Source organism: Aethalodelphis obliquidens, unplaced genomic scaffold (assembly GCF_003676395.1).
Source record: "Aethalodelphis obliquidens isolate GAN/ISIS:26980383/991018 unplaced genomic scaffold, ASM367639v1 scaffold2, whole genome shotgun sequence".
Taxonomy (NCBI): Eukaryota; Metazoa; Chordata; class Mammalia; order Artiodactyla; family Delphinidae; genus Aethalodelphis; species Aethalodelphis obliquidens.
In genome coordinates, this window is record NW_020837946.1 from 63,595,070 (window position 1) to 63,619,095 (window position 24,026).

The 24,026-nt window shown below is 41.6% G+C and overlaps 1 protein-coding gene across 5 annotated transcripts in view; it reads left to right on the forward strand.

Annotated features, from left to right (window-relative positions):
* The window catches only part of STK39 (serine/threonine kinase 39), a 476,424-nt gene that overhangs the window by 390,651 nt on the left and 61,747 nt on the right, over positions 1-24,026 (forward strand). The gene's annotated exons all lie outside the window — the stretch shown is intronic.

Consider the following 24,026-nt stretch of genomic DNA (forward strand, 5'->3'; position numbering starts at 1 on the left):
TTAGTTGTTTTTCTGGGGTTTTATCTTGTTCCTTCATCTGGTATATAGCCTTCTGCCTTTTCATCTTGTCTGTCTTTCTGTGAATGTGGTTTTTGTTCCACCGGCTGCAGGACTGTACTTCTTCTTGCTTCTGCTGTCTGCCCTCTGGTGGATGAGGCTATCTAAGAGGCCTGATGGGAGGTACTGGTGGTGGGTAGAGCTGACTGTTGCTCTGGTGGGCAGAGCTCAGTAAAACTTTAATCCACTTTACTGTTGATGGGTGGGGCTGGGTTCCCTCCCTGTTGGTTGTTTGGCCTGAGGCAGGCCAACACTGGAGCCTACCTTTGCTTTTTGGTGCGGCTAATGGCAGACTCTGGGAGGGCTCACACCAAGGAGTACTTCCTAGAACTTCTGCTGCCAGGGTCCTTGTCCCCATGGTGAAACAGAGCCACCCCCTGCCTCTGCAGGAGATCCTCCAACACTAGCAGGTAGGTCTGGTTCAGTCTCTATGGTGTCACTGCTCCTTCCCCTGGGTCCTGATGCGCACACTACTTTGTGTGTGCCCTCCAAGAGTGGAGTCTCTGTTTCCCCCAGTTCTGTCGAAGTCCTGCAATCAATTCCCACTAGGCTTCAATGTCTGATTCTCTAGGAATTCCTCCTCCCGTTGCTGGACCCCCAGGTTGAGAACCCTGACGTGGGGCTCAGAACCTTAACTCCAGTGGGTGGACTTCTGTGGTATAAATGTGAGTCACCCACCCAGCAGTTATGGGATTTGATTTTACTGTGATTGCGCCCCTTCTACTGTCTCATTGTGGCTTCTCGTTTGTCTTTGGATGTGGGGTATCTTTTTTGATGAGTTCCGGTGTCTGCCTGTCTATGATTGTCCAGCAGCTAGTTGTGATTCTGGTGTTCTCGCAAGAGGGAGTGAGAGCCTGTCCTTCTGCTCCGCCATCTTGGTTCACCCTCCAGGATGTGCTTTTGACAGCGGTGGGGGGAGAAACCAGGGAAAGGATTGCAAAAGGACTGTGGTGGTGTTAGCAGTGGCCCGCATCTTTGACGGTGGTGAAAAGTTATTCCTGCTTTGTGCTTTGACTTCATTGTAAGCTCATGTACCCCTTCTTGCTGCCTCACTCTTGCAAGAAGAATTTGCAGGGGAAATCCACATTTGCATTGCTTCCGTGTCTTAAGGTTTAGAAACAGCTGCAACACGACATAATCAAGCAGGGAAATATTGTTTAGTTATATCTAGGGGATTGTTTGTTTGCCTCTTTTCTGTACATACACACTTAATTGCTCCTATTACTATGGTTTATATTCATTTTCAATTAAAAAATTAGGACTCCAGATTAGGCTTATCACTATTAGTTATTGGTGAGTGGTTCTTTGCTATCAGTGACTAATACATAGAACTCCTCAGATTAATTCCATTTGCTCAACAATTTTTTTTCTTTTTTTCGTTTTCACCATATGTCAAGCACTGTGCTAGGGAGACAGAAATGAATAAAACAAGCCAAAAGATAAATGGAAACATACTCTGGTTTCTGAGTAGAAAGTGGCCTTTGAGCTATGTTTTGTATTTGTGGTCAGGATTCTGTAGTTGCAGATTGATTAGGTGGAGTTGGGCAGTGGGGGCCAGAGGGGTCGAAAGGGTAATAGCTCTTAACCATTTTCGGGATGGTTATAGACTTAAAAATCAGATTCAAGCTATGGGCTGCTCCCCCACCCCCACCCCAATGTGCATATTTAACAGCATTTTGCATGCAGTTTAAGTGGGTTTGCTGATGCTCAGAAACCCTTCGTAGACGCCACAGGTCTCCTCGATTAGAAAGCAGGGAGCTAGAATTAGAATCCTTATAACCTGTTGTTACTGTTGTTGTTGTCTTTCTGTGAATGTCCAGGCTCCATTGTAACCCCTACCTTTGAACCGTGTTAACCTGAGTTGAAATATTAATTATGTCATAACATATTTGTTTGCTGTTTTGAATGTGCAAAAGGAAGATTGCTCACTTCTACCATAGAGTATAGGCTATGTGCAAATGCGATTTGTAAAGAGAGAGCTCTTTGATAGGTAGGTAGGTAGGTAGATGATAGATCGCGATAGGTAGGTAGATCGATGGGGTGATATCAATGCAGTGGCAGAACAGATGAATGGACACTGCCGTAAGTGTTCAGAAAATAAGTTCTGTGCATTTGACCCCTTTGTAGTTTGAACTGCTTATTGCTCATTGAAACAATTAGGTATTTGTGAAAAATGGAGCAGTGAAGGATGTAAGCACCGATTCAAGCCAGGATGCATGAAGAGAGATTTAAAATCCTCCAGTAAAACCCATGCATTTAAACACTGAATCCAGGCGCCCACTGAAGCCCCATAAGCTTCAGTCAGTGGTCTCCACTGTAGGCCTTTGCCCAGGATCCATCCCCATTTGCTCTAGGTCTACTGCTTTCTTCCCTGACTCCATTCCCAGAGTCCTAGGTCGCACTCTGGCTTCTCAACTTACTTTTGGCTGATCTGGTTTTGGTGAGCCCCTTGGACTTCCTTCCTGAGTTGCTTTTGGTTCCTGCCTAATTCTCCCCTCTACTTTCCTCTCTGGATCCGTGTCCTCCTTTGTCAGAGAACAGAAACATCCCACACGGGCCAGTCCCCAGGTTCTCTATGGAAGGAGTGCTGGTAGACTTGGACATGTAATTCATGTAAAATTATGAATAGGCCCATAAGTGCTACATAATATGTTTTGAGAGTACGTCTCCTGTTAGAAATGGGGGAGTAAACGTTGTGAGAAAAAAAATACTTTTAAATTGTGTCATTTTAAACCAAGCAAGAGTTACTTAACTAGAGGAGCTTTGTGATGTTCATGGAAAACAGCGTATTGAATAGTGACTTGGAAAAGGGGGATTGGTGTCATGTGCCATAGAGATATTTAGAGGTACCAGAACTCAAGTGTTGGTTTAACCACATGATATACACGAATGACTTCTTATTTCTACCTTGCCTTTTTTTCCAGAGAAGACTTGAGATAACTTAAAATAGGAAGACATCAAGTAGGAGAAATAAAATGAAACTAAAATGAGATTTTAAAACTATTTTGAGAGTGGAAAGAGAATTGGACCAGGAACCCAAAGTGATATAATTACAACCATTGAAAGGTAAATTTAGGTCTCAACTTCTTAGCAACCAGGAAATTATAGTAGTCTATGTAGTTCTCCTTTCCCGATAAAAGGAAACCTGTACCATTAAAAGATTATATAGAGAGCTAAGCTTTTGCTTGAAACTAAATTCAAGAGAAATTTATCTCATGGTTCTTTTTATAAAGAACCTTGGATAACAGAGCAGAAAACTCGACTCCCTGTATTTTTGCAAAAAGTGCAAGAAGTGTTGTTGAATTGTTTTTTTCTTAGATAGACCCTCCTTATAAGTCAAGGGCTTGTCCTCTTTGAATTACAGCATAAAGTTATCTCTTCAGGGGCTAAACCAGGTTCAGGTTTATGTTCTTTCTGCTCATCAACTCAGAGAGGGCCCTGAGCTTAGGGAAGTTAAGGAGATGCTTTTGGCAGGGAGAGGATAGCAGTTAATCCAAGTTAAGAGTCTGACAACCGGAGTGCTCCTTTGCAGCGCATTGTTCAAAGAAAATTCTTATGTATAGATATTAGATGTGCAACTAGCACTGTTGCCATTCTCATAGGAATACTCAAGAAGCTGATTTGTACAGCACCCATATGGAGGAGTCCTCGTTTGCAAACCTGCTGCAGAGAAGGAACAAAAGGCCTCTAATACTTTCCCCCAAGTATTCAATTTATACCCCATGATTCTGAACCGTACAATACAGAAGAAGTGTTTTTAACTTGAGCAAAATTATTTCACAAGTAGATGTGATTAATGGCTTCCTCTTCTATAAGCCTAAGGTATATCCTTTAGAACTTTGATTATATTAAATGCTGTGGTTTCAATACATCTCCAAGAGTTTTGCCGGAGGGTCGGAAGGATTGCATACTTTTTATTTTAGCGTTAGCAAATGTTCATCACAAACACTCCATGTTGGTTTTAGAATCCTTTTTTTTTTTTTTTTAAACAAAATCAAAAGAATCATCTGCTCTGGGAGGCTCCTAGTAATTTCAATCCTGGCTTCTTCCTACCAAGCAGTAAGCTCCAGGCAGACAAGGACCAGGTCTGTTTTTTTATTTAAATTACATTAAATGCTTAACTAAGCATTCACCTGTGTATATGATTAACATTCACTTTATTTTCTTATTGAGATATAATTAACATACACATTATATTAGTTATAGGTGTGGAGCATAATGATTCAATATTTGTGTCGCAAAATGATCACCCCAGGAAGTCTAGTTAGCATCCGTCACCACACATAGTTACCATTTTTTTTCTTGTGATGAGAACTTTCAGGATCTACTCTTATCAACTTTCAGGTATACAGTACAGTATTATTAACTTTAGTTATCGAGATTAACTTTAGTTACCATGACTATAGGTCTGTTTTGTTCATCTCTGTATGTTCTGTGCCTCACACATTCCTGCCATTAGAAGAGCTTATTAAAACGCTTGTTAAAAGGATAAATGAAGCAGATTCTTACCTTCCTCTATGCTGTGTTAAAAGGGCACGACACCACGAAATTTAAAAACCAAGGCATTATTTAGACGTATTAATGAAAGCGAAATTGGAAAGAATCCCTTCTGAGAGTGAAATCGATGTTAGGTTATATTAGGAGATATACTGTGTTTTCCATTTCGATTATACATAAAATATAAGGGGGCACGTGTATGGGACCTGTGCACCTTTATCAGGTAGCAGCTGCCATGTACTAAAAGAAAGCTCTTTTCACTCAGTTTAATTATTTTGAGATTCACGCGTGTTGCATGTATAAACAGTTCACTCCCTTTTATTGCTGGGTAGTATTTTATTTAATGGATATACCTCACTTTGTTTATTCACTCACCTACTTATGAATATTTGTTTCTCCCCCCCCCTTTTTTTTTTTTTTTACTATTATGAATAATGCTGCTATGGACATCCATATACAAATCTTAATGTGGACTATATTTTGATTTCTCTTGGGAAAATACCTAGTTGTAGAACAGTCGGGTCAGATGGTGGGTTTCTGTTTAACTTTTTAAGAAACTGTGAAAACAATTCTCATAAGTGGATTTTCCATTTTATACTCCATCAGCAGTATATGTGAGTTCTAGTTCCACTACAGCCCTGCTGTATGGTATGGTCAGTCTTCTAAATTTTAGCCATAGGTGCGTAGTGGGATCTCATTATGGTCTTAATTTTCATTCTCTGATTAGGGGCACTGAGCATCTTTTCATGTGTTTAATAGCCATTTGTATATCTTTTAAAATCTTGTGTCAGTATTTTATTGAATTGTCTTTTTATTACTGAGTTGTGGGAATCCTTTGTATGTCCTGAATATGTCCTCTGACAAATATATGTATTGTGATTATATTCTCTCATACTTTGGCTTGCTTTTTGGTTTCTTAATAGTGTCCTTTAAAAAAAAGTTTTAAATCTTGATAAAAAGTTCAATTTATTAATGGTTTGTGCTTTTTTGAATAACTGTTTACCTCAAGGTAAAATTCTTACCTCAAGGCTGCAGATATTTTCTTGTTTTTCCCCTATGTTTTTCTCCAGAAGTTTTATCATTTTAGCTTTTACAGTTAGGTCTGTGGATATTTTAAGTTAATTTTTGTGTATGGTGTAAGGGTAAAGGTCAGTTCTCATCTTTGTTGTTCTTACAGATAACACAGTTACAGCCTCATTTGTTCGATGAGCTGAACATTTGTCAAAAGTTTATTTGTCATAATAAAAATAATGTTTTGGGGGGAGGGTTCAAAAGAATAAACTGAAAGATTGTTTCCCATCTAAACCATACACCTACATGTTGGTGTCTTTCTTTCAAGCACTATCTCCCTGCTTGCATATGTGTTTTTAATTATTGCCATAGACATGGCTTTGTAGCCTAGCTTCAGGTAACATTCCTCCAATTGTTTTTAGATTATCATCTCAACCTCACTCAAGGATCCCTATTTCACTGTTTTTTTCCATTGGTGACCAAAAATACCTACCTAGTTGTTGCTTTTATTTTTTAAGTTTGAGCTCAGTTCTGCCTTTTCTTTTAAGTCTTTTTTACCCAAATGATGATGAGCCCTTGTAGCACATCTTCTCTTTCAAATCTTAGTGGATCGTTTAAAGAGATTTTTTCCCCCCTGCATTATAAAAGTAATACACATTCATTAGAGGAAAATTGAAAAATGCAGAACATTATAAAGAAGAAAATGATTGCCCGTCACTCAGAGATAAGCGCAATTAAGGTTTTGGTGTATTTCTTTCTACTTCTTTTACTCTGCACATATATTTTTTTGTTGTTCCAATTATGCTACATCTGCAGTTTTGTTTTCTGCTTTTAATACTGCTTTTAATATTACATTAGATCCATTTTCTCATGTCATTGAAAATCCTTTACAGACAACATTTTAATAGCTACATAATATTGCATCCTGTGGTTATTCCACTGCAGTTAATTTAACTATCTCCCTCTCATTGGGGATTTAGTTTGGTTCCAGATTTTTGTTGGACCCAAAATGCTGTAAAGACTGGCCTTATACAGAAAACTGTCAACTTTCTCATTTTGTATGTCAAATTCATAGATGTAGAATTGGTAGATCAAGGGGTATTTTTGAAACTTTGTAAACATATTGCCAAACAACCTTCTCAGAAGAGAGTATCAATCTATATTCCCAACAGCAGTGAAAGAAAGTCTAAGGGGCTGTATCTTTGCAAGCGTTTCACGCTTTGCTAATTTAATTTGGTAGATTAAAAAAGTAGTAATTGGATTTTTAGTTTGCATTTCTGTTGAGCCAAATCTCAAAATCCCCAGGTAGACAAAGTCAGGGAGGGCATGAAAAGACCATTTGATTGCTGTAGGGTGTCCAAGCCCAGTAAAATAACTTACCCCTTTATAAGAAGAAATTGAAATTTCTATTATTACCCTGAAAGAATTCACACCACCTTCCAAAATGTGTTTTAGTCTTAACAGAGCAAGCCTAAGGCTTTCCCTTGAAATTGAAAAGTTTATTAAAATAGCAAAGAAAAGAAATTAGGTTATTCCGAACTTATCTGTTCTTAGCGATTTACCTGCTGAAGTCCAGCGATCGTTGAGTGCTCTCACCTTATCCCTTTAATAACGAAATGTGGAGGAGCAGCTTCTCCATAGCAGTCTCTTTGTTCCCTCTCCTTTCCTAACTTTTCCCTAAAAAGACAGTGTGCGTGCTCTTGCCCTCACCCTTCCTCTATAGTGGGCAGTAGGAATCTAGTGGCTAGATTTCCCTGCGGGCTTTTAGGAAGCAGAAGCAGGGCATCTGTGGGAAGCCCTTGACTTACGAGTATCCGGGGGTACTGCTCTTCCGAGCGCTCAACCAGACAGAGATACCCAGATAAGCCTGGAACTGTATGTCACCCTCTCCCCTTAAAATCTCTGCTCCTGAGCCTGTTGTCTGTTGATATGGGTAGACAGTTTTGCTCCACTTAAGAACTGTAAGCCCAGTTTCAGACAGAGCTTAGCAGAGCTCTCCACTCTAGGGCCAGAATGTTTAGGCTTGCCTGATGCCACGGAGAAAACAATATGGCATCTGTTTTCCCACAAAGGCACATGGTGACATGTTTCTGACTCTGATGGGGTCCTGGAGTGTAACCTCCAAATGACTAACAAGCACTGGAATGGGCGAGGGTGGGGAGCCCACTCTGTGAGTCTTGTTCATCCTCTTGCCACCGGGCAGCGAGTCCTTCCCCTGTGCAGCCTTCACAGTACCGCAGTTTTGCTCACGGCACAGTAGCCACACAGATCTGGGCTAATCTCACAGAAAAAATATTCTGAAGTTATGCACTGATCTTTGGTAAACCTGCCCTTGTCTGTTTTTACGTAAGAAACCCGCAAAGGGATATTAAAATTCCTTAGTCATTTTCTTCCTAACTTGAGAGATCTGAATTTTCTCTGTGCTTGAGCATTTATTTGCCGCTTTATTTTAGGAAATGTGAAGTCTGGGGATGACCTCCGTTCTGTCACCGCTGCCTTCATAGTAGTAGCAGTTTCCTTGCTGTTTAAGTGTGTGTGTTTAAGGAGAGGGTGGTAGGGATGGAGAGTAGCAGAATGGGGTAGGCATTTGGAAGGTAAAGAAAGAGGTGTTCCTGGTCCCAACATCTGAGATGGGAATTCTCTTAAGGACAGCACATCAGACACCTTTGATGCACCTCAGCTCGCTCACCTGTAGAGTTTCTCTGCAGCTCTGAATGCTGTGACTGGTCGTAAACCCACTGGGCACAGTCTGTTCATCATTTTGTCTCTGTACGCTCTCTCCTCCGAAGATTCCACATTGCCTACATGTGTCCTCTATGTGTATCTGAGTTGAATGAGTGAATTTCTCTGCTTGCCTCATTTAAAACTCACCCAGATACATTTGATCACATCTTCTCAGTTAAATGGCCTGTAAAATATTGTTTGAAGTTGAAAGAATTACATATTTGATGCATATTTTTACTTATGTTATTTTTGTCAGAAGAAAGGGAGGGCAAGGTAAGAAAGGATCAAACTCTTCTCTCTGGTTTGCTTTCAAGAACTCCCCACTAGGATATTTTAGAATTGCAAAAGTAGTAATATTACTTTATTATTCTAACATTAACAAGAGTTTGTAAGAAAGCATGCTGGTGATCACATGTAAGATAACTGGAGTGAAATGAAATCAAGTCGTTATGCATCCCAAGCAAAGGGAGACCGTCATCACAGGCATCCTTATTTCCAGCTTTTAAAACTCCTCAAGAGTGGGAATCATTTTTTCATCCGTAACCAATCAAAAGCATGAATAACCTTCTGGGCACAGGAGGTTCCCAGAACAAGCTTGAATCATCAACAGCCAACTTTGATACCAACTCCAAGTCTTTCACATACACAGCTGTGTGGCAGCCAGATTGAGGCTCTAGTTCGTAGGAAGCTTTCAGGTCATTTTTATTAATGGCCACATCAACGGGCTGGAGGAGATCCGTTTGCTGAGGCGCAGATAAAAATTAGTGTTGTATTTCTTTCCCCCTCCCAGTTGGCTCAGTGGGAGATCCTATTAGTGTTCTAAAAAGTTATATAATTGGCTTGACACCCGCTGCTCACTTGGTGAGCCAAACTGGTTTTTAATGTTGAGAATACAAAACATGGAAGTGTCATCTTCATAACGCGCCATGCTCTCACTGATAGCCGAGAGCGTTTCCGATGACAGATCTGTAATAACGGTGATGATGAGAGTCACAATTAAATAGCACTCTGAGCTTGGAGCACTGTTCCTTCAGGCCTTCCTGAGTTCAAGGAGGCCCTCAGTGGTGGAGAGTATATAATATGAATGACATGTGTGTGCTGTCTTCTGGTGCAAAGGAAAGAAAGTTGTCAGAAATGCTGGTCAAACCATCTGCAAAATGGGTGCTTTTGTCGTGTCTCCTTCCTCAGGAAATTCCCCTAATCCCACAGACAGGATTGCATACCTTAGGCATTGTTTTATTCTTCTGCGTGTCTTTCTACCTTCACGTAAACTGTGATCTTTGATTTAACCGAACAAAGTGGAGAATTTAAATTATTCAGAAGAGAAAGAGATATGGGCTGGATTATCAAGAGAATTCTCAGCTCTTCATGGGTTTATTTCACTTTCTGAGGGTTATGGAGGATTCCAAAGCAGGCCCAGTTACCAGTCGCTTTGTGTCCTTCAAAAGCTCAGCTGGAGGGCTTCCCTGGTGGCGCAGTGGTTGAGAGTCCGCCTGCGGATGCGGGGGACGCGGGTTCGTGCCCCGGTCCGGGAGGATCCCACATGCCGCAGAGCGGCTGGGCCTATGAGCCATGGCCGCTGAGCCTGCGCGTCCGGAGCCTGTGCTCCGCAACGGGAGAGGCCACAACAGTGAGAGGCCCGTGTACCGCAAAAAAACAAAAACAAAAACAAAAGCTCAGCTGGAGAGTGCCAGTCTCCTCCTCCCCATCGATTCAAGCATTATTGGGATTCTTAAGGAGAAATAGAGACTTTTACCCCCCTGAAATCTTCTTATGTATGTTGGGTCTTATGGTTAGAATCTACTGTAGGACTCAGTAGAGGATTGGATACCTATACTATTGCTCAGGTTAGGTGAAGGGATAAGAAAGAACAGATCTCAGGGCAGGGGCTAATAACAGACATAAAGAACTCAATGGCGAAAGAGTGTACTTATTACTACTGTTGTTGATATTTAACGAACACTGACTAGAATGCTTGCTGTGTGCCCGGCCCTCCCATGCCTTCTCTCTGATCCTCCTACGAAGTACTTACTATTTTTACCTTATTTTACAGAGAGCGATACTAAGACTTGGATAGTTAGGTGAATTGCCAGAAGATGTCATAAGTAGTCACTGTTGCAAGTCAGTGTTACAGTTGGCATGTGAACTCAAGAATGTTGTCTCCACAATCCAAGCTATGATAGGCTTAGTGGACCAAGCAAGAAAAGTATGTTTTGTGCCCTTTGACTCCCCATGAAACCAACTCAGATTTCAGATAGAGGGTAGGAAAGGACATGAGGCGGAGAAGAAACCAGTTATAAGGAGACGTGCTCCCTTGCCTTTTTTTTACTGAAATACAAATAAGTCTGCTGTTGACATTACAGCAGCCTGAAGCAGAGTGCACAGGTGCCGTAGCAGCAGCATTTCCTAACTGGACTTTTTCGCCACCCATAGCCTTGGCGCCAGGCAGCCGAGCCCACAGCTCGTATTTAATGAGAGTCTTGTCCAGGTTGAGCCCACCCCTCTGGATGCTGACTGTTGGCTCACTGCTCCTGACAGATAGCTTCTTGGCCAGAAATCTCTGCAGTATAACAGACCCCGCTTCCCTCTCCCAGATTCATTCCTAATGTGACATCTGCTCTTTTAATCATAGCTCTGGCCCACATAGCTACTTCAATGCCCACAGCCCAGAAACTCATTTTTTAGGTTGTTTGGATATTTACGTAGGGTTGGTTAACTCCATACCTAGGAGTTTTGTCAGGTGTACTTACATTTAATACAATGTCATGCAGCTGGTAAGGAGGAATAGCGTACCATTTGAGTCAGTTTGATATCTTGAACATTTATTGAGAACTTACGTGGCAGACACCATGGGGAAGACATGACATCGCATCACGGCTCCTCTGGCCCATCCTTTGGATTCTGTACTTTAGCTTAGAACGCCCATGATTGTTCACCTTTACCGTCTCTTTATCTTTCTTATGGGTATTTAGTGGCTTGCTTATTTTTGTTATCAACTAATTCTCTGACATTACATTACACTTGACAAATAATCAATGATTATTTTATTTTGCCTCACACCAATGGAAGGAGGCTCTCCTGATATGTTAATCATATTGGAAAGGGGCCCTTAACTTTTCTTTCTGAACCCCTACCCCCTCCCTAGTGTAGCGGCACTTATTTTTTGGACTTCCTTTATGAAAAGCACATCTGTCCACCTTACAGTAAAAAAACAAACAGCAAGTACTTTGCAGGATGTACCGTATAAATATTTCTGTAGAGTGAGAACTCTTCTTTATCCAGTCTGACCTCCTTTATTTTTATTTATTTATTTTTTTTGTGTGGTACGCGGGTCTCTCACTGTTGTGGCCTCTTCCGTTGCGGAGCACAGGCTCCGGACGCGCAGCCTCAGCGGCCATGGCTCACGGGCCCAGCCGCTCTGCGGCATGTGGGATCTTCCCAGACCGGGGCACGAACCCGTGTCCCCTGCATCGGCAGGCGGGCTCTCAACCACTGCGCTACCAGGGAAGCCCCTTGACCTCCTTTATTGTATTTTCACTTAAGAGATCTAAAAAGCTAAGTCAGTCCCAAAAACTTGTCAAAGATCAACAGACCTGGTTTAAAGATCAGTCACTTAAAAAAAAATCGTGAAGGAAATCCTTGGGTATATCTTTTCAATCAGTGATTCTAAGATACGGAAAATGTATGAAACCTGCAGTCACGCTAAGTCCTTCACTTTGTGGTGCAGTTACACACGTGGGTGTTGATTAATAAACATTCCCAGCATGTTTTTCAAAATCACTGAATTTTGAGTTATGGCTCCAAATGGTTCCAAGACTCACACATGAAAATCAGTTTTACTATTTGACGATTTGTACAGCATGTGTTTGAACCCTGGCCAACGACTGTTTGGAGCATTTGGAATAAGATATATTACACCAGTCTGCTTTTGAGTCTTGTCCTCAGATATGCCTTTTGTGGAGGAGACAGCGTGGCACCATTGCAGGGTAGCCTCCATGATTCAGCTACGGGTCTTTCCAGTTTTGGTGAACTGCGGATACTTGGAATTTTCCAGTAAGGACGGTTGGATTTCTGGGTCATCAGTGCCCTTTTATTTACTTTCTCTGGGACTGTTGAAGGGATGGTTTCTTCCTGAAACACTGTAATGAGTGCCGTACATTAGTGCTCCAGAGGCCAAGAACAAATTCAGTGGTTGCTAAAGTTTATTGTAAATGTTAACTTTTAAAGATTTGCCAGGATCAGATGAGAAGGAAGAAGGCATCACGCGGTGGCTGCGTTTTAAGGGCCACTTTACAGTAATAAGAAGAGTCATGCATTCAAGAGCATCACGGGGGTTTTCAAAAGGGCGTCCATGGAAAGCAGATAAGACCAAACTACAGATTTCCGTCTTCCTGCTCGTGGCGATCTTCAGATTTAAAAAAGAAAATCAATTTTGTAAAAATACCTGTAAACACTTCCAGGTATTTGCCCTCACTTTAAGTCATATCATGCAAATAATGAACTCCTTCACAGCCCTTTGCCTTTTTGGAATATGTTAATCTGAATGAAGCATCTCACACTCTGCTCTCTGTGCCATTTCAGCCCTATTAGGTCCAAGAATTGGAGAATCACATAATGCCAAGTCTCAGAACACAACAAGTGGTTGCTTGTTTTTGGCCTTGAGAGAGGTTTCGAATTTTTTAATTTTTGTTTTCACATTACCCTGAACAAAGGTCCTGTCCTAATCCAGCCTCCTGACAAGTGTGGCCTGATGTACTCTAATATACATTTATTTCCTTCAGATGCCCATCAACAACCTATGAAATGCCTAGTAACAAGGTTATTTTCTGTGCAGCTGTGTATTTTATAAAGAGCCATTTGCGGAAGTAATTTCAGAAATGTCCAACTTGAGGATTTATGCTATCTTTGACAAAGGGTCATCCACACTAGCTTGTAAATACATTTAATTGTAGGCCATTTCTCTGAAATGGATCAAAAGGGGAAATATTGCTCAACCTCATTTATTATTAAATATAATTGTCTTCAGATCTTACCTGTGGAAAAACCAAGGAGAACTATGCTTACATTTCTAACCTAGAGGACACTGGAATTAACACTTATTATTCATTAGGCCTTTATAGTTTTCTCCTTCATTGGATGGGTATTTTGTTTTATTTTTATTGAAGTATAATTGACGTGCATTATATTAGTTTCAGGTGTGCAACATAGAGGTTTTTTTTTTTTTTAATTTATTTTATCTATGGCTGCATCAGCTTTTTATTTATTTATTTATTTATTATTTTTGGCTGTGTTGGGTCTTCGTTTCTGTGCGAGGGCTTTCTCCAGTTGCGGCGAGCAGGGACCACTCTTCATCGCGGTGCACGGGCCTCTCACTATCGTGGCCCCTCGTTGCGGAGCACAGGCTCCAGACCTGCAGGCTCAGTAGCTGTGGCTCACGGGCCCAGCCGCTCCGCGGCATGTGGGATCCCCCCAGACCAGGGCTCGAACCTATGTCCCCTGCATTGGCAGGCAGACTCTCAACCACTGCGCCACCAGGGAAGCCCCAACAACATAGAGATTTGATATTTGTATATTTTTGTGAAGTGTTCGCCACAGTAACATTTGTCACAGTACATAGTTACAGAATTTTTTTTTCTTGTGATGAGAACTTTTAAGATTTATTCTCATAGCAACTTTCAAATATACCATAGAGTATTATTATTTTAAAAAAATTTTATTGAAGTATAGTTGATTTACTGTGTTGTGTTTCTGGTGTACAGCAAAGTGATTCAGTTATACATATATATGTATTCTTTTTCATTTTTTTAATTATGGTTTATCACAGGATATTGAATACAGTTACCTGTGCTGTACGGTAGGACCTTGTTGTTTATCCATCCTATATACAGTACTTTGCATCTGCTAGTCCCAAACTTCCAAACCAATGCTTCCCCCCTTCCTCCCCCTTGGCAACCACAAGTCTGTTATGTGTGTCTGTGAGTCTGTTTCTGTTCAGATACATTCATTCGTATCATATTTTAGATCCCACATATAAGTGATATATGGTATTTATCTTTCTCTTTCTGCCCTAGTTTGCTGAGGATGACGATCTCTAGGTCCATCCATGTAGCTGAAAATGGCATTCTTCTTCTTTTTTATGACTGAGTAATATTCCATACAATACAGTATAATTAATTATAGTCACCCTGCTGTACATTACAGCCCCATGGCATATTTACTTTATAACTGGAAGTGTGTACCTTTTGACCCCCTTCACCCATTCTCCCCACCACCATCTCTGGTGACCACCAATCTATTCTCTGTGTTCATGAGCTTGGGTTTGTTTTGTTTCTTTGCTTGTTTTGCTCATCTTTAATGTAGCTTTCCCTGGATTCAGTTATACATATAAATCAATAGGAACATTACAAGAATAGGAAAGTTAAAATAAAGCGTGGTTCTTGCTCCTTTTGTGATCCCCTAAGGTTTAAAGACTTCTGCTTTCATCTACTCACTTTATATTTATTGCAACTCTACTAATGTTCTTTTATGGCTGACTCTCTTGATTAGTAGCACAAATTCTTTAAAGCTTTTAAGCAAAAAGTTATCCTTTCTGTGTTCTGAAGCAACAAAGTTTGGTGTTCAGCTCAGCACATGTGCAAGTTCTTGGCCAGACACAGAGCTTCCTTTTGAAGTTCAGACAGCCTGCAGCCCACCTGCCTTAGCAGCTAGTTAGCCAGCTCTCATGGGGAGGACATAAGTCAGTCTCCTACAGGTTCACAGCAGAGTGTTACCTCTGCTTCCCATGTATGTTTTAGCTCAAGTGAAAGATCTGTGTTTCATCCGCACACAGACCATCAGACTCCTTCCAGTACTTGCCAGAGTTCAGTCGTGAAATCGCCCATTGCAGTACTTGGCAAAGACACTCTGGGGGCATCAGGAAGGTGTCCGCATAGGCCATTCATTTCTCCAGGTTCTTTGAGCTCCCTCTACTGAGGTAAATCATCAGGAAACAATGTACCTTGGCTATATTATTTCAGCTCCCAGCAGAAATGCCATCATTCAGGTAAGATTTAATGTTGTGCCTTCAGCACATGGGAGAAAAAAAATCCCATCTTTTGCACCACATAGTTGAAGACATTTGTATGAAAAAAAGTTTCTGTCTTTTACACCATAGATTTGAAGACGTTACTCAGTGTCCCTGATAAAGGGGCTTTCATAAAAAATGTCTCCGTGATATTAATGCCAAGGGGGGGGGAAATGTGCCTTGCATGTTTCCTTTTTGGTAAATTAAGAACTGTATCATGCAGTATTTCCTTTTTTCGTCTTAGCTGCAAGCAAACAGAGCTAAGTTCGGTGCGCTGTTGGAGTACTTGACTTCTCAAGCATGTGTAATGTTCCCTTTAACTAATTTCTGTTCTTTTCAATAATCAAATGTTTGGTTACATACTTGATTTATTTTGAAAGTACTTGCATCCTTTTTTTCCCAAGAATTAAACGAACCAAATCAATAGTTAGCAAGGGAGATGATACTTGGCCATAATAGAGTTTGTAGCATTTGGTGCTTTACAGAAGTAAGCTTCCATTGTCTTGCAAATTTACTCATTCTGGAACCCTGTAAAGACGTTCAGCCCCGCCCACCTCCCCACATACTATATCAAACTGCATAAATACACCTGCCTTAACCTGATGTCTAGAGCCCAATCGCACATTTATTGAATTCATGTCTTAGGGGTACCTTTATGTTTTTATTGTATAATTGACTTGGCGTGTTGACGCAGGATCCTGATTCATTGAAGAGAGGTTTCCATCACAAAAACATTGATGAGTCTGGGTTTTCTGCAGTAAACTTCAAACTTTCAGGCACAGATGTTAACAAAGGTTGCTTCTATACTTACATCAGTGGATTATAATCAAGAGGCATACACAAAACCCCTAAGTAAGAAGTGTGCTTAATATTTTTTTCCTGCTACTAAAACACGTGAACTCCGACTCGACTAAGTTTCTGTTCTCACCAGCCCTACACATGAGCCAGGTGTTTGTGTGGTCACTGCATCTCCCTTTTCCCTGTGGGTGAACATGGGTTCAGTAAATATGTTCGCTGGACATTCTGAATGCTGAAAAGGACTGCTACCCATGAAATATGGTTCCACAGTCTTGACAGGAAGCAGAGCCCTTACACAGGAATCTGTTTGCTCATGATTTAAAACAGCTCAGATGTAACACAACTGATTTTGTACTGTGTAGGTCAAACATCATTAAAATTTTACGATTAGGCTCTGAAGAGAATATGACAAAAATGTTACCATTTTAAAATTTCGGGGTGGTAGGTACACGTGTATTTGTTTTGTTACTCTTGGCACTGTCCTCTGTGTCTGTCATGATTTTTGAAAGCATGTACTGGAGAAAACCGGACCAGATGTGTGTGTTTAGGTTGGAGAGTGTATCGGGTTGGGGAGAGGGAACAGCTGTATCCTCTTCTTGACAGGCAAGGAGATTTTCAAGAGGTTTCTGTTAAAGAACAAAACCTTAACCTAGTGTGGACTCTTGCCAGATGAAAACTATTGTTTGTAGACAGGAAAGGCGGTTATTTATGATAATTTTTTGCATGTGATTTATTCATAGGTGTCAGCCTGGTACAGAGCATCAGAAATCTCTGTATGCAAGGCTCTGCATATGCACCTCTAATTTAAGTGTCTGCTGTGTGAAATCATAGGCAGCCAGATTGTCTGCTCCCTGCGGGCTGCAAATCTAAAAGGGTCCTTCAGCACGCTCCACAGCAGTGGGAGGCTTCAGAGTCCTTAGCCTGTGGTTTTAGTTGCAGAAAAACCTGCAGACAACCAGCACGTAAGGTCACATTTTTTGGTGTGTCAAGATACCTTATTTAAAGGAACCCGTGTCTGTGCGTGTGCAGGTGTGTCCGCTTGCACATATGCATGTGTATGTTTGTCACTGCTCTTGTTTTTTTTTTTCTTTTCTTTTTTTTTTGGTTAAAGGGAACAGTATGATATCCTGATCTATTTGACATTGATCATGAGCTATGTGATGCTGCACGGCTTCACGTAGACTAGAATTCTGGATGCTACGAACTTACATACTTTCTAGACTATAGGCATAATTCTGGGTGTCGAGGTATAAGGCTGAGAGGAATTTTCACTTTCACTTTTTAGGACACTCACTGGTCTAAAAGGCTCTTTTGAGGCAAGTCAAATGCAAGGCCAGGGGTTGGAGGGGAGAGGGAGGTATAGGACTCAGTTACTATTCTCACACTCCTGGAGCATGTGGCTTGTGGTACGTGGAGATACATACGTATAGGAGAGCTTTGATTTCAGGCAGGCCTTTGGGGCACGGTGCTGGTGGGTACAGCGGTGGCTCTCCACCTTTACTTCTGCCATCACATCCATCATACGTGAAACAAATTCCCATCAACAACACTGTCATTGCATGCAGTAATTCTTAACTAGGGGCAGGGGGTTACTGGGGGCAAAAACTTCTTTCTTTAGAGATTGTGCATCCGTCCCTGCCCGCAGCTTGAGAACCACCAGGTGGAGAATAAAGAGCAGTCATCTAGGAATCTCAGTTACTGGTTTGGGTGTCCTTTCCGCCATGAGTGGCTGCTAAGATAGGGCTGATACCTAGTAGGTGATCAATACGGATTTAGGGAGTGTTGAGTGAATTAACCAGCTGTGTAGCCTTAAGCAAGCCACTTAGTCTCTGTGGCTTCTGTTTCCTCACCCGAGGAATGAGGGAAATGGATTAGATGACCTCCAGGGCCCCGTTCAGTTGTAAAATTATATGATTCTGTGATTGGACCTTTACCCCAGAGGAAGATTAATTTGACAGGAGTATGAAGGATGGATAGAGTGAGAGCCAAGAGGTGGGGGATGCTCCTTCCTCTGAATCAGTCTGGTATTTCCTTTTATGCCCCTATTTTTAAAGCACGCGTTTACCTTGGGGTCTTCCCGGTGATTTTACGTAGATCAGCTGTCATTCTCTGGGCAGATTGTAAACTCATTCAGGACTGGAACCGTGGCTTTCTGCCCACTTCTGTGTGCCTCAAAATTTAAGGCATCACAATGCCTGTTAGTGGCGTGAGGGAGCCACGTGGTGCTTTCACACAGTTCGTTTAATCTGTGAGGGGAGCTGAGGAAACTGCAGGTGAGGCAGGGGAAGCAGCTGGTGAGGGTCTGAACTGCAAAGTGAGCTTGGATGAGTCCAGGTGGGTCTCCAGCTCTTACGGCAGTCTAGTTAGCTGACTTAAAGACCCTGTTCTGGGAAAGCCCGGGGTGAGGTAAACGTGGCCTGGCCATAGGAAGCTTCTTTTTTCTCTTCCTGATTCTTTTGTCACTGGCCTTACGCTGTAGGTGTCCTTCAACTTATCACTACGTTGGCATTTTTCACATCTCATGAAGTACAGCAGTTTTCTTCCTGGGCTACACATTCATCTACCAAAGGTCACACCCTGAGTAATAGCTCTCTCACCTTTTGTGGCCCTTTTCCCTTCTGCTGTACATCTTTAGTTTCAGCAGCAGCTTTCTCTGTGTGTATCTGCATGGTGCCTGTGAGTGTGGATAAAATACTCTTTGGTCATTAAACCATTTATTCTCATGTGCAGCAGATAATGGTGGTGACCTGCCCTTGGTCAGTAGTAGTGGAATCTTAGAGAAATGGATGACCTGAGAAACTTAAGGAAGGTATAGCCCACGGGTCGTGGCAGGTGGCTGGTCATGGTGGGGAGACGGACAAGAGCAGGTCTCAGAGGGTCATGCTAAGGATTGGGAATCTTGCTTTAAGAATAAGGAGACGGAAATGGAGTTTTTCAGCAAGGGAGTGACCTGACTGGGTTTTCAGGTACAAGCTGACTGACTCCTCTGGAGACCGTGAGCTTGAATGTGGAGAGGCCAGTTAGGAGCCCCTGCAGACTCAGGGCGGGGCTGATAGAGCCTCAGGTAAGGGTTGTGCGCTGGCAAAGACGATGTGTAACGTTTATTAAGTTCTAGATCTAGTCCAGACGTGCTGTTCAGACACCTGCTTTTGGATATATCCTTTACCCTCTCTGAGCCCCCTCCATTTCCTCATCTGTAAAATAATAGGGTACTAGTCATCCCTACCTGAAGGGTTGTTTTGAGCATGGAATGAGATGACACATGTGAAGCCCGAAGCACGTACCAGCAGGTTGTAAATGTTATTAATGATTATTTTCCCCACCTCATAGTTGAGGAAACGGATTCCAGAGGCCAGACAAGCAGCAGATGGATCTGAACTCAGACCTCTCTCCACAATTTCACAGGCTCACCTCCTTAGCACCTCGCTGCCTCCTGTTATGGAAAGGTGTCCTGTGTCTCTTCCTAAACCCGTGGGAAAGGACGTCAGTTCAGTGCCAAGAGTAGGAAAGAAGCAAGCTGAGTGATGCTCCAACTGACTCCTAGCCCAACATGTTTGAAAGGTCCCCATCCTGCTCCCGAGAGGGGGAGACGCTCTAGGGGTCCAGGAGTCCCTCTGGACTTCCTTGGACACCAGCAACTTTCCCCTCACCTGGCATGTTGTTGGCTAAGAAAATCCCCTGCTGCTTAGGAGGGAGGGGCCCCCTCTGGATCCTGGGAAACACTGTACCTACTGCCCTTACAGGGATCCTGAGTGGTGTTACTCCAACTACATCCTTCAACTTCAGAGCTTGGGGAACTGGTTGACTTTCAGCCTTACTCCAGAGCACCCTGTGATGGAGGGTACGCAGCGCCAGTGGCACTTAGAGTTTATGATGCCCTTTGGCAATGAGTGGTCTTTGGACTTCTAAGCATTTTGCTTCCATCTGGTTCTTGCGGGGGTGCCTGTGCCCCCATGTGTTTGTTGGCACGGGCTAAGAGACATTCATGTGCAGCTGAGGAATGCAAATAGTTCTGAGCTGGCCTTTTAGTTTGGGAACCCTCCAAAAGCAGTAACTCTTTCAGGTTGTCTTGACATGGTAAATTAAGAGGTGCAGGAAAATGCTACATCCTGTAAAGTATATACTTCAACTGTCCGGGCCTCCTGCACCTCCACCACCAGGAAAGGGTACGTGTTCACTCATGTGTTTGTCGTCACCACCCTCTTAGCCAGAGGCCTCCATTGAGTGTTCACTGTGTCCCTTGCAGATGAATTGAAAGAGCAAAAAGAAAACCCCTACGCATGCCAGTCTGTATCTTGGAACTTCTCACTTTGAATGGACATAGCAAAAAATAAAATTTAACGAAATTAAGCCCCAATCCTGCTTCGTCGTAACCGGGTGGTGCTGAGTAGAGGTTGCCCCCTTTCAATGGGGAATAAGTTTTCCAGCTGGCATAGTCCCCACATTTCCCTGGTTTTTGTTTTTTTGTTTTAAATACACTTTCTGCCAAACTCCTTTAACGTTCTTGCAGTAGTGCTTTCAAGTTGCTTGTGAGAGTATAAATTGATACAACGTAAATGAAAGGGAATTTGACAGTATCTAGCAAATTGTAAATATATGTATCCTTTGACCAAGCAATTTTCTTCTAGAAAATTTATTTTTATACTCACATATTTGCCACGTGACATAAGAACAAGGTTATTCATTGAAGCATTATTTATAATAGTGAAAGACTAGAAACAATCTATTCATAGACTGGTAACTGGTTAAAGAAGGATATGGCATACAACAGAATACTACGTAGCTATAAACGAACAGAAAAGAATGAGAAAGCTCTCTGTGAACCTATACGGAGACATTCCAAGGTATATTATTAAGTTAAATAAAAGGCAAGGTGCAGAGCAGCATATAGAATGCTACTACCATCTCCCACTTGAATTAAACAGGCTAGAGGGAACTCTGTATGTGTATTTGCTAGAGCACACGTAGAAAATCTCAGGAAGGATGCACAGAAAGCCTAGAGCATGATTGCCTCTGTGAGGTAGACCAGGAAGATGAGTGACAGGAGTTGAGAGGGCTAGATTTCATGGAATACCCTATTGTACTTTTTGATTTTTAAGCGATTCTTAAGCCATATGATTGTATTACCTATTTTAAGAAAGAAATTTTTCTGCCTGAGCCCTGTAGGCATTTGCGTCTGTGATGCAGTGTATACTCCAATAAGAAATAAGGGATTGTGCCTTACCAAGTTTAAGAGTTGGTTGTTTTGGGACTTTTTTTTAGGATTGAAAGAGTTTTTTTTAATAAGAGTTATTAAAGGTCCCCTGGGTCTTGAAACTGTTGCTCTCAAGTTATTAACGTTTCCTCTGGAAAGTTGCACAGACATAGTGTCTGGCTTTAAATCATACCTATTTTCAGCTTCCCTTACATCAGGAGTATCTTGTGCCATATCAATTAAAGTAAGTGTCCTTTCAATTAAAGGTGTTAAGTATGAGTCCAAAAAAGATTAATTCTTTGTGAAAGGATGACCTTCAGTAGTTAGATCCAATTAGGCAGTTTTCCAACTATATTTCATCCTGATGGGACAAGTCTACTACACGCAATGAATCACTGTGATCTTTTCAGAGGTGGGTATTTTAGGTTCAGAGTCATAAAAGAATGACGTGACTAGGCAACCTCCATAACTTGAGCCACCGTTGATGTAGATCAAGATTATGGATGTTGGGTATGTATTACTTCTGTGGGATTGATACGTAAAGAATAAGGATGTGCATCATGATATGTTGGATGTGGTTCTCATACCTCTCCGCTCATGACCTTAGTAGAACAAACTAATTTAGACAAGCCTGATCAAAAGAAAAAGAGGAAAGGAACAATGGCATAAATTATGGTCACACCTAATTCCTTTTCTTTTTTTCTCCTTCTGTCATTTCATTATTAAACACACTATAAATACTTGCTTTCCTAGTGATTATTTTTTCTTTTTGAATTGTTGTCCTAATTCAACCTTTGCTGATGCACAACACACAAAACGAAGGCGTAAACAAATGCTTGCTGATCTTTTTACAGTAGCGTGTAAAATGTTGGGGAATATTTGTTTTCACTCAAAAGTTAAAGGGAATCGAACATTTGTATTTGCATTAGGTATTTCCAGTATGGAATTGTTGCTCCTCACTCTGCCACTCATTAACTTTGTAAAACAAAACCATTGAATGTACTCACCAAGAAATGGGAAACAAGTAATACCTGCTTTGTATATTTCAAAGGTTTATTATCAGGATCAGATGAAATCTGGTATCAGTATTTCTCAAAGTGTGGTCCTGTAACCCCCGGGGGGTCCTTGAGACCCTTTCAAGGAGCTTATGAGGTGGAAACTATTTTTATAATATTAAGAAAGTATCGGCCTTTTTCTCTCTCATTGTTTCACATACATACAGTAGAATTTCCAGTAGCTGGCTACATGATATGTGATATTGCAGCAGATTGAATACAAAGGCAAATATAAGAATCCAGCTACCTGAAGACAGACATTACAGAGGTTTACAAAAATAGAAAACAATGCATACTTTTCACTGATTTGTTTTTCTTTTGGAAAGTAAAATAATTTTATGTAAAAAAAAATTTTTTTTTTGACATTAACATGTGATGGGCTGATTATTTTCATTTTCAAGTGAATTAATAAATATTTTAAAACTTATCAGTTTTAATTCCTAATACAGTAAATATTGATAGATACAACCGACATAAACAAAAGTTCCGTAGGGGTCCTTGATACTTTTTAAGAATGTAAAAGAGTCCTAAGACCAAAAAGTTTGAGAACTGCCAACGGATATGAAAACACTGTGTAATGTGTGGTGACATTGTAGTTTATGAAGAAAATTCAGGCAACATGCAGACAGCCCTTCCAGTGCAGGCACTGGTTGCTCACTCCACCTCCAGGGCAGGCTTGCTTTCCCTGGGGTCCAAGATGATCTCTGAACCATCTACAGTTGCCTGCAATTTCACGTGTCGGTCATGTGTCTGCTTTTTTAGTGGGAGCATTCACAATTTTCACAGTTTTCAGATTCTCAGAAGGTCCTGAAAGAAGCACAGCTATAGGAATTGCTAATGTCCGCTAGTTCCCATTCTGTCTTCGAGAGGAGTAACGATAAAGTCGTGGTGCGGACACCCGAGAGGAGATTCTGAGGTTCCAGGCTCTCATGTCGGTAGCCTGGGCTTGGTTGTCTCTGGAGTTCCTGACCCTTTACCTCTCTGGTTGTGGGAGGTATTAGACTTGGGTCAGCTTCTCTAGGCACTGGGAGAAGGGCTTTCTCTCAGTTGGTACCATGCCTTTGTCATCGTTCTGGGCCTCCTCACACTTGGTGTCATAGGATGTGGTAGGACATCAAGAACCACCATCAGGCTATGGACCAAAAAGGGCCCATAGACTGACATCATCAAGATTCGGGCACTGTACCTAGAGACCAGGAGATATTACCAGAGTTTTAGAGTATCAGAGGGTTTGATCAGACTTGCCTGGCACTGGAAGGAGGATGTTCAGGGCTTGGTGTTCACACCATCTCTGTCTCTGTCTCTGGCACTCCTGGCAGCTGAGCAAAGGGTTGAATGCATACAGAAATTACTATTTCATATGTCCTACTGCAGTTCCTTAAAAGTTTTTTTTAATTAACTTTAATTCTAGCGTCTGTCGAGAGTTACTCATAATATTTTAGTGTTCTTATGAGAAAATAAAGCCATTCCGATTATAACTCACGGGCCCTTACTGTTATGTCTTGAAATTAATACGAATGGAAAAATCATGTCTTAGATACTTATTTGTTCCATATTTCCCCAGTGTCATTTGATATTTTGATTGAATGTACATATATGTGTCTATTGTAGTTTTATGTAAGCATTT